Raw genomic sequence first — 14,214 nt, 5'->3', positions numbered from 1 at the left:
TAGGGGCATTGAGGACAGTGCATGCAAAACTTGGAGAAAGGGGAGGGAAGGATGACAAGAATGGGGCAGTGAAGGTCTGGAGCGTAGATGAGAGGATCAAATCCTGCCTTTTGGGCGGGATCTCAAGTTAATCTTGTTTGTTTTCTGTTTTGTGTTTTTGTGGACAGGCGGATAGGTGAGGTCATAGGTTTTACCAGCTGACCCTTTCTGAGATTCTATCTCCTGTGAGTAAATTCCAGGCACAGCGAGAGCAAAGTAATACGTAAAATTGATTATTTTGTAAATCATTTTCTACAGCAGGAAAAAGTGCGGCATAAGTTACATATTTCAACTTTGGGTGAATTTTCCATGCATATATCTGAGCTTTTGTTGTGGGGGAGAGTTGTTTTGCAGTTCAAAGGACATTGTGCTAGCTTCAACCCATAATAAGAATAGTAAATTAATATTTATGAAGCATGCCTGGAAGCAGGGGGCTGGTCTTCCTGCTTCTAGCCTTCTATCTGGAGCCAAGCAGAACAGGTCTAATCCAGTCTTCTAGGATACAACAGTTCAGATACCTGAAGACAGGTGAGTAAGGGACAGATTGTGGAGGGTCTTGACTATGAAGATAAAAGTATTTTGACTTTATTCTGTAAGACCATGAAGAACCAATGAAGATATTTTTAAGCAGGAGGTTATGAGCGCAGTAGACTTTTTACAAATCTAATCTTGGTAGCAGAGTAAAAGGTTGGTTGGATGTAGGGGAGACGGACAGGGCATGGGTACTCAATAACTTGGTCAAGTTGCTTAACCTGGCCTCAATTTCCTTATTTGTAAAATGTAGGTACTGGACCATATAGTTTCTAAAGTCTCTTTTACTTCTAACCCTACAGTCAGCCTAGGTAAGTGCAGAGATGGTAGGCCATAGCAACTCAGAAAGACTCTCTTCTGTCAAGAATCCGTCACCCGTCTTGGTAGACAGAACCATGCTCATGTCCACACTTAAAGAAGTTACCAGTCTGTGTTAATATGCTGTAAACTTAGCCAATCTGTGGTCATTCTGAGCAGACTTTTGTCCCTTTTCACCAGATGAGGAAGGAATAGGTAAGTCAAACTGCTTACATCCCTTCAAAGTAAATCGATCAGCTTAGACATCAGAGCAGTTAGATTTAGGAAAGCCGTGCCCCTACTTCAGTCTGTTAAATTCCTTGTATTTGATTGCTTCTGGCAGCCAAAGGGACTAGGGGACAATTGTGGTCTTTCTATCCTCCTTTGTCTTTAAAAGACTTCAGAGTTTTTTTCCAGAGATTGTCATTTTGGGCAACTTTGCAGTCTTCAAGAATCTGCCTATTTTGAACTGAAATGTAAACTGTTATGAAGTTTGTGGATTATTTATAACATCTACCTGTCTGTTTGTTTGCTAAAACCTACAAATACAGACTGAGTAATATCTGGGCCTTTTGGTAATTCATTCAACCCGGTGTGATGCATAAATTCGTTAGGACATTCTGATCTCCCTCAATATGCCTGCAGTCTGACTCGAACTAATCTTATTCTTAGCCCGATGTTGAAGGACTGTCTACGATGTCTACTACTGGGGAGGGGGGGCCACCCCTTCTGGAATCAGACCCTCCTAAACAGAAATGCTCACAAGGATGTTTTGAGAATAGCTCCTTCTCCACAGGTCAGGCATTTAATTGGCAAAATGCCTTCTTGGTTAGAAGGAACTACTAAAGGCAAGTCGTCCTGAGTCATCTTTGGGGAGTCTCCCCTCTGGTATATGGCCACGTAACCCAGGACCTTACTGTTGGGACTCTGGAGGTTGACCCAGGGCTCCCCAACTGCCTTATCCAAAAGCAGAAAACTCCCTGTCGATGCTGATCAGTTGTGGCAATGTTAGATAACTATTGAGACTTACTGATTGTGATATAACTATTAGGACTTACTGATTGAGACCATACTAATTATTATTATTAAAATAAATATTAGTACTATATGTGTGTATGTATGATATATGTGTGTACATACATACATACATACATACATACATATATATAATATATGTATAACTTGAGACTGTGTCATTTCTGAACCAATCCGAACTGAAACCAAATTAAGCTGCAGCAAATAAGGCTGCTTCGCGACACACCTGGGTGTATCAGATCCCCATATTCCTTTGTGTGTGACATCCTACAATGCTATTATTTACTTTCAATTATTAACTTGTCTTTGTTCGATCTTTGATTTTTCATTAGGATGATCCTGTTACCTCATTCACAAAGTGAGATTTGACTAAATGGTCCCTAAGTTTCCTTTCAGCTCTAAATTTATGACCCCATAATGATGATGGTGACATATTGAACAAGTCAGAGGAAAGGAAGTGGTAGATAAGTGTCTGAGGTTTCGAAGAAGATCTCAGTAACCACCCAACTCTACTGAGCTGAGTCCAGAGCATCAGGAAATAGCCTTAGGGATTGCATGAGTTGTCTTGGAGACTGGAAACTGGCCAAGCTGTGGCAGAGGAAGGAGTGTGGTCCAGAAAGCTTGTGTTGTGGTAGAGTAAGTCTGAAAAACTTGGAGGCTAAGGGAACATTTATGTTGAGTGCTTTGAAGTTCAAGATATGGGCCACAGTGTAAGGAATAAATTTAGGAGGAGTGGGCCAATTTGGAACTGGAAGGAATGGCTAGAGAGTGACTGAATACAGAGTACAGCAGTATAAGGAGAAGTTGGTTCAGAAAAAGATTCAACAGGAGAAGGGGTGAGTTGTAGGGAAGCATGGTGCTAGACATGTCCCATTTATACAATGAGCCCTGCCTGATCTGAGAAGGAAGATGCACATATGTCTGGGTTCTAGTACTTCCACTATACAGGTTTCATACCAACTCAGAAGCACAGTGATAAGAAGTGATCAGGTTTAGTCTTATACTATCTATTCAAATTGGGCATTTTCTGAGCACTTCATGAACTATTTTGTGAAGAGGGCACACAAAGGAAGGAAGGAAGGAAGGAAGGAAGGAAGGAAGAGAGAGAGAAATAAGCATTAAGTGCCTACTACTGTGCTAAGCACTTTACAAATGCATTTGATCCTCACAACAACCCCAGCAGACAGGTGCTATTACTATCCCTATTTTCCAGTTGAGGAAACTGAGGCAAACAGAAGTTGTGACTTGCCTAGGGTCACATAGCTAGTAAGTGTCTGAGGCTGATTTTGAACTTTGTTCTTTCTGACTCCAAACCTAATATCCTAATCCCAGAACCACTTTGCTGTCTTAGAAAGAGACCTAGAATGCTGAGTATGAATGACATAAGGCAAGAATGCGATAGGTTGGTAACTACATGGTCTTTAAGAGACGTCAGAAAGGGACTACAGATACCAGCAACCAATCAACAAGCATTTAGCACGTGCTATATATGTGCTTAAACATTATGTGTGTGTGTGTGTGTGTGTGTGTGTGTGTGTGTGTGTGTGTGTGTGTGTGTGTGAAGGGGACATAGGCCTAGCCCTTAAGGAGGTTAAATTCTATAAAAATCACACACGATAAGGCACCTAGTAAATTATTTATTGACTGTTGGCTAGAATGTACCAGGACTGAATCCACAGCTCTGGAACAGTTTCTTTACTATGTAAAGCTCATCATCCTGAGCTCGTTAGCACCATTCTGTTGGTGCCTTCAACCTCTAACAGGCACATCCAGGAGAGTAGAATCTTAAGGTATTGTCAAAGGCAGTTGTTGATGTTGTGCCACAGTCATCATTACCCAGCTCTCTGTTGGTCTTCTTGTCTTGGGCCCTGAGGGATGAGACCCACCCAAGACTGGAATGTGATTCTGGATGTCTACAAGTCATTCAAAGGACACAGGATTCCTAAAAGTGGAGCATGTTGTATATCTGTTGAGTGAATCTGAAGAAAGTATTTTATTCACCCAAGTCCAGGGGAGGAAGGAGATAGGGCACAGGGCAGTGTGATGGAGGGCATGTTGGTGAAGATGAAAGGAGGAACAAAAATAATTTGGTATTTAACAGTGGATTATAGACCACCTGACCAGAAAAAGAAAGTAAATGTGGAATTTAGGAAATAGATCAGAAGCCCGGCAGAAACAGGATTCGATTATCCAGACATCTGCTGAAGCTCTTGCTCTCTTTTTGCCAGAAGTATATTAGTTAATAACTTCCTGATTTGCTTTGACAATAATTTTATCTTTTTAATGGGGAAAGATTCAACAATGGGAAATTCTATCCGTCTGATTCTAACCAATAGGAAAGAAGTGGTTGCTGGGGTGGAAATGATGGAAATCTTGCAGGGGAAATAGTGACTTTTGTTGCAATAGAGAAAATGAAGAAAGGAAGAAAGGAAGAAAGAAAGAAAGGAAGAAAGGAAGGAAGGAAGGAAGGAAGGAAGGAAGGAAGGAAGGAAGGAAGGAAGGAAAGAAGGAAAGAAAGGAAGAAAGAAAGAAGGAAGGAAGGAAAGAAAGGAAGGAAGGAAGAAAGAAAGAAAGAAGGAAAGAAGGAAGGAAGGAAGGAAGAACAGAGCTCAAAAAGAGAGAGGGGAAAAGTAAGTATTGAAAGAAGGACAGACTTGAGATCCCATAGACTAAGATTTCATAGGGCAGGTCATTCTAGAAAGGATGGAAAATTCTAAAGAATGAAATTCTGACGATACAAGAGGAAATGATCCCAGTGAGGAGGCAGGAAAAAAATTGAGTTGTCTAAAGAGATCAGTGCAAATGCTCAGAGAGAGAACTCAACAACCAACTTAGATTTTAAGAAAAGATTTGTACAGAAGATGAAAACAAGAGAGGGTAATAGAAGATGAATTTTAAAAGCATTCTCCTGTAAGAGGAGCACTGAGTTTGCTAAAAAAAAATTTTTGAATTTTCTGAGACTAGTGAGGAAAACCAAGGACAAGAAGAGAGGGTTTCTTTTGGGTATGTTGTGGAAAGAGAAGGTAAAAGAAGGGAAAGGACTGCTGCTGTAGGGGGATGTCACAATGACAATGGAGCAAAGGTCGTCTAATTTATGTTTTGCTTCTGTTTTCTCCACCAAGGAAAGAAAATAATAGGCTGATAGGGAGTCAAGGTATGATGACAATAAGAGAACACCAAATTCCCTTTTACATGTGCCAGTCACCTAACATCCACTGGTCCTAAAAGAACTAGCAGATGTAATTTCTCAACCACCACCATCAGTGGTGAGGAGAAGGAGAGGGGATAAGCATTTACCTGGTGCCCCACTACGTGCCAAGTGTTGAACTAAGAGTTTTTAACAAATATTATCTCATGGGATCCTCACAAACAACCCCGAGAGGTAGGTGCTATTATGATCCTCATTTTACAGTTGAGGAAACTGTAGAACCCTAGGCAAGTCACAACTTCTGTCTGCCTCAGTTTCCTCAACTGGAAAATGGGAATAGTAATAGCACCTCTCTCCTAGGGTTGTAGTGATGATCAAACGAAATACTATTTGTAAAGTGCCTAGCATAGCACCTGCTTGTTTCTCCCTTCCTCCCTCCCTCCCTTCCTCCCTTCTTCCCTTCCTTCCTTCCTTTCTGTGTCCTCTTCACAAAATAGTCCATAAAGTGCTCAGAAAATGCCCAATTTGAACTGTAGAAAGAGGAAGAACTTAAGTGACTTCTCTAGGGTCACACAGCTAAGAAATGTCTGAGGCTGAACCCAGGCCAAGCCCCGCTTAGTTTTTTGTTTGGGCCTTGATTAGCTCCAAGTGAATGTAAAGAAGCAATTATTTCTGTTTTGGTCAGAAACCCCAAGGCTTGTCCCCTCCCAGATTGATTTTTTTTTCTTTTTTCTTTATTGACTAGATAAAGGAAGCCATTCTATGCCTCATTTCTTACCTAGCCTTAATCACTAAATGGGAGTGCCTCAGTCAAACTGAAACCTTTAAAAAGTAAAAGGCCTCCCACTGCATCCAGCACCCTCTCCAGTTGCCCTGATCTGTATCTTGTCCCTGGACCCAGATGGCTCTGGAAGAGAAAGTGAGGCTGGTGACTTTGCACAGCTCTCTCTCACTTAAATTCATCACTTTCATGTCATGGCATCACCTCCCTGATGTCATGGTCCTCTTCCAGAGTGTCTGAGTATCTGAGGCTATATTTGAATGCAAGCCTTCCAGGCCCAGTTCTCTATAGAGCCAACAGCAGCCTGCTGATAGCTGCAAGATCATGGAGATTCCCCAAATGACAAGTGGTTGAAGGACATGAGCAAACAGTTCCCAAAAGAAGAATTCAATATATAACAACCATATGAAAGAATGTTACGAATGACTCATGATGAAAGAAATGAAAAGCAAACCCACCTTAACATTTTAAAATGATATCACCTACCCTGTAGGATTATTGCAAAGATCCAATGAGATATTTGTAAAAAGCACCTAGCACACTGCCTGACGCAGAGGAGGCACTAAAGAAATGCTTATTCCCTTCCCTTCCCTTCCCCCACTGTTACACGTGTACCCCAAGGAGGTCAGCGGCAAAAATGCAGAGTTCACTAAAATACTTAAAAAACTTAGAGTTTTTTTGGGGGTAGCGAAAAACTAGAAACAAAGTAGATAGATGTTCATCCCTTGGGGAATGGCTGAACAAATTATGGTACATGAATGTAATGGAATATTGTGCTATAAAAACCAACAAATACGATGAACCCATAGAAATATGGAAAGAAGTACGTGAACTAATGCATTGTGAAGTAAGCAGAGCAAGGTAAACCACAGACATTATGACTACAACAAAGTGAATGAACAACAATTCAAATGCAATTCTGTGGAATTATGATGAACAAGAAGACTTCCAGAGAAGAGCTTTGAGAAGGCACCGCCCAGAACTCCTTTGCAGTGGTGGGGGTGGGATCCACACATATAGAATATTGCAAATAAAGTCAGATCTTTTCTTTCTACTGATCACTTTTATGGAATTTTTTTCCCTTCCTTTTCCCTATCCTCCTCACTTCCATAAGTCTTACATTTTCTACCCCTCCTTACCCCCTCCCTCCCCAAGACAGCATGCAATCTTTTTTTTAATGTTTATTTATTTATTTTTAGTTTTCAACATTCATTTCCACAAAATTTTGAGTTTCAAATTTTCTCCCCATTTCTCCCCTTCCCCCACCCCAAAACACCATGCTTTCTGATTACTCCTTCCCCCACTCTGCCTTCCCTTCTATCACAACCTTCCCTTCCCCCATCCTCATCTTCTCTCTTCTCTTGCAGGGCAAGATAAACTGCTATACCCCATTACCTGTATTTCTTATTTCCCAGTTGTATGCAAAAACAATTCTCAACATTCTTTCCTAAAATTTTGAGTTCCAACTTCTCTCCCTTCCTCCCTCCCCACCCATCCCCTCTGAGAAGGCAAGCAATTCAGGCTGTATATGTGTAGTTTTGCAAAAGACTTCCATAATAGTCATGTTGTGTAAGACTAACTATATTTCCCTCCATCCTATCCTGTCCCCCATTTATTCCATTCTCTCTTTTGACCTTGTCCCTCCCCAAAAGTGTTTACTTCTAATTACTCCCCTTGCAATAGACCTTTCTTGTCAGCCTTCCAGGCTACCTTAGGCTGGAAATCTCTTTCATTCTGTTGTTTTGTGACTTCTGCTGCTCCAGAATTTGTTTAGAGTCATTTTTTACAGGTATTTTATGGGCTGTGGAGAAGAGCTAGAGTAGGTGTGTCTTTCTACTCTGTCATCTTGGCTCCACCCTGACAGCATGCAATCTTATGTGGGTTCTACACATTCATTCTTATTAAACATATTTTCAAATTAGTCATGTTGCATAGAAGAATTAAGATGAATGGGAGAAATCATGGGAAAAAAAACATAACACAAGAGAAAATATTCTCCTTCATTCTGCAATGCAATTCTATAGTTCTTTCTCTGAATGTGGATGGTATTTTACCTCAAGAGTCCTTTGGGAATGTTTTAGGTCCTTGCATTGCTGTGAAGGGCTAAGTCTACCAGAAAAATTCCTCACACACTGTGGTTGTTGCTGTGTACTAAGTTCTCCTGGTTCTGCTCCTTTCACTCAGCATCAGTTCATATAAGTTCTTCCAGGCCTCTCTGAAGTCTTCCTGTTCACCATTTCTCGTAGCACAATAGTATTCCATTACATTCATATACCATAACTTGTTTAGCCATTCCTCAGTTGATGGGCATCCCCTCACTTTCCAGCTTTTGGCCACCACAAAGAGAGCTGCTATAAATGTCTTTGTACATGTGGGACCCTTTCCCATTTTTAGGATCTGTTTGGGGATACAGTCCTAGAAGTGATAATACTGGGTCAAAGGGGATGCATATTTTTGTAGCCCTTTGGGCATGGTAACAAATTGCTCTCCAGAATGGTTGGATCAGCTCACAGCTCCACCAACAATGTATTAGTGTTCCAACTCTCCCACATTTATCATCTTCCTGTTTTGTCATGTTAGCCAATCTGATAGGTGTGATGTGGTACCTCAGAGGTGTTTTGATTTGCATCTCTCTAATCAATAGTGATTTAGAGCATTTTTTCATATGACTATAGAGAGCTTTAATTTCTTCCTCTGAAAACTGCCTGTTAATATCCTTTGACTGTTTATCAGTTGAGGAAAGACTTGTATTCTTGTACACCCTCCTCTTTTAACAAAACAAAAATTATTTCTCATGGGGATAGCTCTCTGGAAAGAATGAGGAGGATGGGGAAATCTCAACAATGTAAAAATAAAATGCAGTAATAAAAATTCACTTTTTTAAAAAGGAAAAGATCTTAGAGAATGAGAGAGATTCTACGTGACTAGAGAAAGTAAAATCTTGCCCTGATTTTTAAAAAAGGAAAAGAAAACCATAGGCCAGTAAGCTTAACTGATTCCTGGCAAATTCTAGAATTTAGATCGTTAAGTAATACCTTTTGTGACTCAACACAACCATAATCACGAACACAGAGGTATTTATGTTAATTATCCAGAGAAGCAAATTTAATTAGCTGGATGTATTATGCAAAATCAGCCACCGATTGAACTTGTCTTGAGCTACCAGTGTAGGCCACTTCATAATTTTCTGGAACATTATGAGTTTTGAGGAAATAAACCCAAGCACAATTAGTTTGGAAAAATAACTACTCCTTAGAAAAGTAACCTTTGAGAACAAGGAAATAGAGCTACAGGGGTGTGTCGATAGCAACAAAACCTCCAGTTCTATTATTTCTCCTTCTCATTAGCAAGAACAGAATAAGCCTGACAGATTCCACCTTGCAGGAGGCCTCCACTGTCTTAGAGATTTCATGCCAATATAGGGAATTCTGATAAGATTAACTACAGAGAAAACATCTGTTGCAACAAAACTCATCTTTGGCAATTCCTGAGATCCCCAAGGTTAACACATTTTCCCTATTTCCATGTTTGCCTGTGTACCCTAAGCAAATCTATCTATAAGGCTGTAAAAATCCAATCTGAAGGTGCTCTGAGCCCCAGCAGTCTTTCTTAGCACTAATATAATCTCTTTACCTTTAATCTGGCCTCCTAGCTTTTACCCCCAGTCATTGGCCTTTCATCGATGGGTATGCCTATCCCAAAATGAGAGAGCTACTTTTTAATGGGCTGCTTTCCTTTCTCAACCAACCACAACTTCATCTGTCTCTGCTACTTCCTGACTTGGCTCAGAAGGGGCTTTTATGTTCATCCCTTGCTGACTGAGTTCCAATTTAATCTAGAAAATGAAATGGAGTATTGATCAAAACATTAAAACATGAAATATGATCTCTACATATAATAGCCCTCAACAAGAGGAGAAACCATTGTGGACAAGCGGCTAGATATCCCCACAACTGTCACCTACAGGACAGGCCAACCAACCTAGTTGAAGCAGCAAGGCACCCTGGATGACCAACAGGAAACAACGTATCAGGTGACTCAAACCCCCATTGCTCCCTTGACCATCACCTCTTTTCAAATCCCAATGGAATCAGGCTAGGACCTGATCTCAAGAGCTCTAGAAAAATCAGGGCCTTCCAATCCACCAGTTCTAATTCCAAATCAGTATCCCTGAGGGGAGCAATCCCTGTGGAGAAGGGAGCCAGTTTTCTCACCACCATTAATACCAGCTTCTGGCCAATGGCCACCAAAGGGCAGATAAGAGCTCCAGAAATAGCAAGACCCCTCAGACCTCTGGTCGTACTTCTAGACTAGCCCTCACAGGCATCATTTTGGGAAGTAACCCTTGTAGAGGTTTGCCCTGGTTCTTGCTTCTTCAGATATTGTACTATCTGCACCAGAAAAGGCTTTGGCATTGCCAGTGACTCAACATCAGAAGCAGAATTTATCAGTGGAAATGACATTAAAAAAGATACATTGCCATCTGCCTGGCTGCTGCATTCTTTCCATGGAACCTCTGTCTGACACGAAGCTGGAACTTCATCTATTAGAATGTGAACTTCTTGAGAGTAGAAACTGTCTTTGATGGTCTGTTTGTATCCCAAGCACTTAGCACTGTTCTTTGCACATCATAAGCATTCTGGAATGCCTGTTGCACAGGCAACAAACTTCCCTTTAGTCTTAAATCTATTCTTCTCCCACTTCTTCCACCTACGAGTTCTTCCTGAAGCTTGGATTTCCCCTGATGACACAGCCTTTCTGTCCACCCTTTCCAGGACTGCTGCATCTTCACTCAATCTCCTCTGTTCACTGGTCAAGGTGAGGTTTGAAATATTTCTTGCTCCCCATTCTACTTCCAAGTTCTCCCCCTTCTGTTAGTAACTTCTCTTCTTCCATTTTCACATCTCTGACTTTTGGACACATGAAACTGGATGTCCTATAGATATCTTAAACGCCATATGCCCCAAACTGAACTCATTATCTTTCCCCCCAAAACCCTTCCCTCTTCTTGACTTCTATATTACTGTAAAGGAGACCAGTCTCTTATCAAAGCCCCAGGCTACCAATCTAGGTGTCATCTTGGACTCCTTTACTCTCTGGCAGTCCCCGTATCTAATCAATTGTAAAGCTCTGTTTCTACCTTCTGGTAAACGCCCTCTTCTTTACTCTGACATTGCCACCACCCTGGTACACTTTCATTACCTCACACTTGTACTATTGCAGCAGGTTTCTGGTTGGTTTTCCTGCCTCTAGTCTCTCCCCAATCCAACCTATCCTCTACTTGGCAACCACGGTGGTATTTCCAAAGCACCAGCCTATCTGATCATGCTACCTCCCTTCTCCACCCCCCAACTCAATAGACTACTATTAGACTCCAAGTTAAAATATAAACTCCTTTGTTTAAAATCCTTCAGAATTTGACCTTTTCCTACCTTTCCAGTCTTTTTACACCTTCTCCCCCCCAACTCCTACCATGCTCTTCAGTTTAGTACATATGTACATAATACAATTTTGTTTGCATGTTTTCTGCATCATTAGACAGTGAGCTCCCTGAGCATGGGACTCCTTTTCACCTTTCTTTGTATTGCTAAAGTTTAACACAGTGCCAAGCACATGATGGGCACATGCATGTTGACTTGATTCTGCCACTAGTTCATCTTTGTGCTTGCTCCACACCCTCTTATATCATTGTATATGAGATCATAAGTCTAGATCTAGACCTTAAAGGTGGCTTTTTTTAGTCCATTTTATTTTACAGATGAGGAAACTAAAGCCCAGAGAGGTTATCACTTGTCCAAGTCACACAGTGGCAGAGCAAAGACCCAACCCAGATTCTCTCTGACTCCAAATCCAGGGCTCTATGCCACATGACTCTCTGTTTTATACTTTATGGCCCTTGAATTCCCTGAGTGTAAAACGTTGGTCATATAATATTCATCTCTGCAGCCTCTTCAATCTTCACCTTTCCACCTCTGCAGCTTTTGCCCTGGAAGCCCTCCAGACTGGTGACTGACCACCTCATCTGACCCCCTATTTCAAGCAGGTCCCAGCTATGCCTCATTTTACTCCCTCTTCCCTTGTCATCTTTTCAGTAATCCCACCAACCACCTTACAACATGTACCTTTGCCCTCCCTGGTTCTGGAACCATTATCAAATCACTCACATTGTCCCTGGAGAGGGATATGTCAGTCTACTCCCCTGTGGCACTGTTGAGATTTGGGGTGCTAGGGATCCTGAAATACCAACACACCAGGTCCTGCACAAATGAATTCGACTCAAGACTTCTTTAAACCAAAGGAAAAAAAGTTTATTAAAGATTCGCCATATTGGGTTGACTCTTAAGGAGCCTAAGCATTTGTAATGCTTGTATTCACAAGCAGGCCAGATAGAATCCCAGCTACACAGAGTCTGAGCTGGATTGAATCTGAGCGTCTTCATGGAGGTGAGATAGAACTTAAATACGGAAAAAGACTGAGGGAAGAATCCAGGTGTTGCCAAGTAGTGTGGGGCCCCAGGGATGGTCTTGATAGGAGCAGTCAACCTGGAATGTTCAGAGATCTTGATGGGAATGACCAGTATCCTGGGGTGAATACAGATTGAATCTAGGGAGGATCTTGATGGGAGTGGCCAGCAGCCTGGGGATTGAGATTTAGTTAGGATCAAGGGTGGGGAGTATGACAGAGACTTGGGCACAGTGATAATGAAAAGCCCATGGGCCTCTGGAGACTGCAGGATCAAAAGGGAAGATTCAAGGAGAATTCAAGGAGGTTCCCAGAGTCTGAACCCTATCAGCACCACTCACTATTCCTGAAACTTTCCAGGCTAAAGCACCCCTCCTTGACCACTACTCCGGATGGAGTTCAGACTCTGGGAACCTCCCTGAACTCCCCTTGAATCTCCCCACTTAACCTGGCTTTTCATACTCAGATTTGCAGACAGGTTCCCCCAGAATCTTGCCATTTAACCTGGACTTTCATACTCAAATTTGTAGCCAGGTCCTCTTGAATCTTCCAGCTTAAACTGACCTTTCATGCTCAAATTCATTTCATACTCAAATCTGTTGCCCTTGTCCTAGCCTGGTCTTCCATTGTCCGTTACCTTGTCATTGCCTCACCTACATCCCATCCAATCCCTGCACTGTCTGTTTCCCACTGTTCCACCCCCTCCCCCCCACTCTGGATTACATTACTAATTACCCCAATCCCATCAAGATCCTCTTTAGACCCTCTTCCCAGACCACTAGACCACCTCTACATCTTTACTACGGACTTTCTGTATATAAGTTCCATCTCGCCTCCATGAAGGTGTTCATATTCAATCCAGCTCAGACTCTGTCTAGCTGAGATTCTATCTGGCCTGCTTGTGAATACAAGTGTTACAGATGCTGAGGCTCCTTAAGAGCCAACCCAATTTGGTGAATCTTTAATAAACTTTATTTTACTTCGGCTTTAAGAAGGCTTAAGTTGAATTCATTTGAACAGGACCTGGTGTGTCGATATTTCAGGGTCCCCAGCACCCCTAAACCTCAACAGAGACACTGTTTCTTTTTAAATATCCGTATTCCCAGTACTTAGCATAATGTCTGGCACATAGTAGGTGCTTAATAAATGTTTATTTAACTGAATTAAATTGAACCTACTATGATACAAGGATAGATATGAATGAATGAAGCATTAATTAAGCACTTACTGTATTCCAAACATGGTGTTACATACTGGGGATACAAATACTGAAACAGTTTGTTCTCAAGGAACTTTCATTCTAATAGAGGGACACCACACACATCCAGGAGTGTTGAGGTTCAGAGGTGCTGGGGACCCCAAAATACAGACACAGCAGGTCCTGCTTGAATGAATTGGATTCAAGCCTTCTTAAAGTCAAAGAAAGACAAAGTTTATTAAAGATTCACCACACTGAGTTGACTCTTAAGGAGCCTCAGCATTTGTAACACTTGTATTCACAAGCAGGCTAGATAGAATCTCAGCTAGACAGAGTCTGAGCTGGATTGAATCTGAGTGCCTTCATGGAGACAAGATGGAACTTAAATACAGAAAAGACTGTAGGAGGGATCTAGGAGTGGTCTGGTAGTCTAGGGTGATGGGAGGAGGTGTTTAGGGAGGGTCTTGAGGAGAAGTCCAAGGAGGACCTCAGTGGGGCTGGGGTGACTGGTCAAGGGTTGGAAACAGCTGGAGGCAATCAGAAGATATCAGACAATGGAGGGCCTGGGCTGGAAGCAGGTGTCTCCAGGTAGTCTGGGATCCCAGGGATGGTCTTGATAGAAGTGGTCCTGATGGAAGTGGCTGGTAATAGGATCAAAGGGTGTTGAGTGCAACAGAGACCTGGGCACAGAATAATGAAAAGCCCATGAGCTTCTGGAGATTG

At 41.9% G+C, this 14,214-nt stretch overlaps 1 protein-coding gene across 1 annotated transcript in view; it reads left to right on the top strand.

The window, feature by feature from the left end:
• The first annotated feature begins 496 nt into the window (after positions 1 to 496).
• Positions 497 to 14,214, top strand: part of HIGD1A (HIG1 hypoxia inducible domain family member 1A) — a 25,945-nt gene continuing 12,227 nt past the window's right edge. Inside the window, exon 1 of the mRNA XM_072652254.1 lies at positions 497 to 567. The gene's annotated coding sequence lies outside the window, so the exon portion shown is untranslated. The remainder of the gene's footprint in view (positions 568 to 14,214) is intronic.

The sequence above is a fragment of the Notamacropus eugenii genome, chromosome 1 (assembly GCF_028372415.1).
Source record: "Notamacropus eugenii isolate mMacEug1 chromosome 1, mMacEug1.pri_v2, whole genome shotgun sequence".
NCBI classification, from domain to species: domain Eukaryota; kingdom Metazoa; phylum Chordata; class Mammalia; order Diprotodontia; family Macropodidae; genus Notamacropus; species Notamacropus eugenii.
The sequence above is the reverse complement of the archived record's forward strand: the minus strand, read 5'-3'. Positions and strand labels throughout refer to the sequence as shown.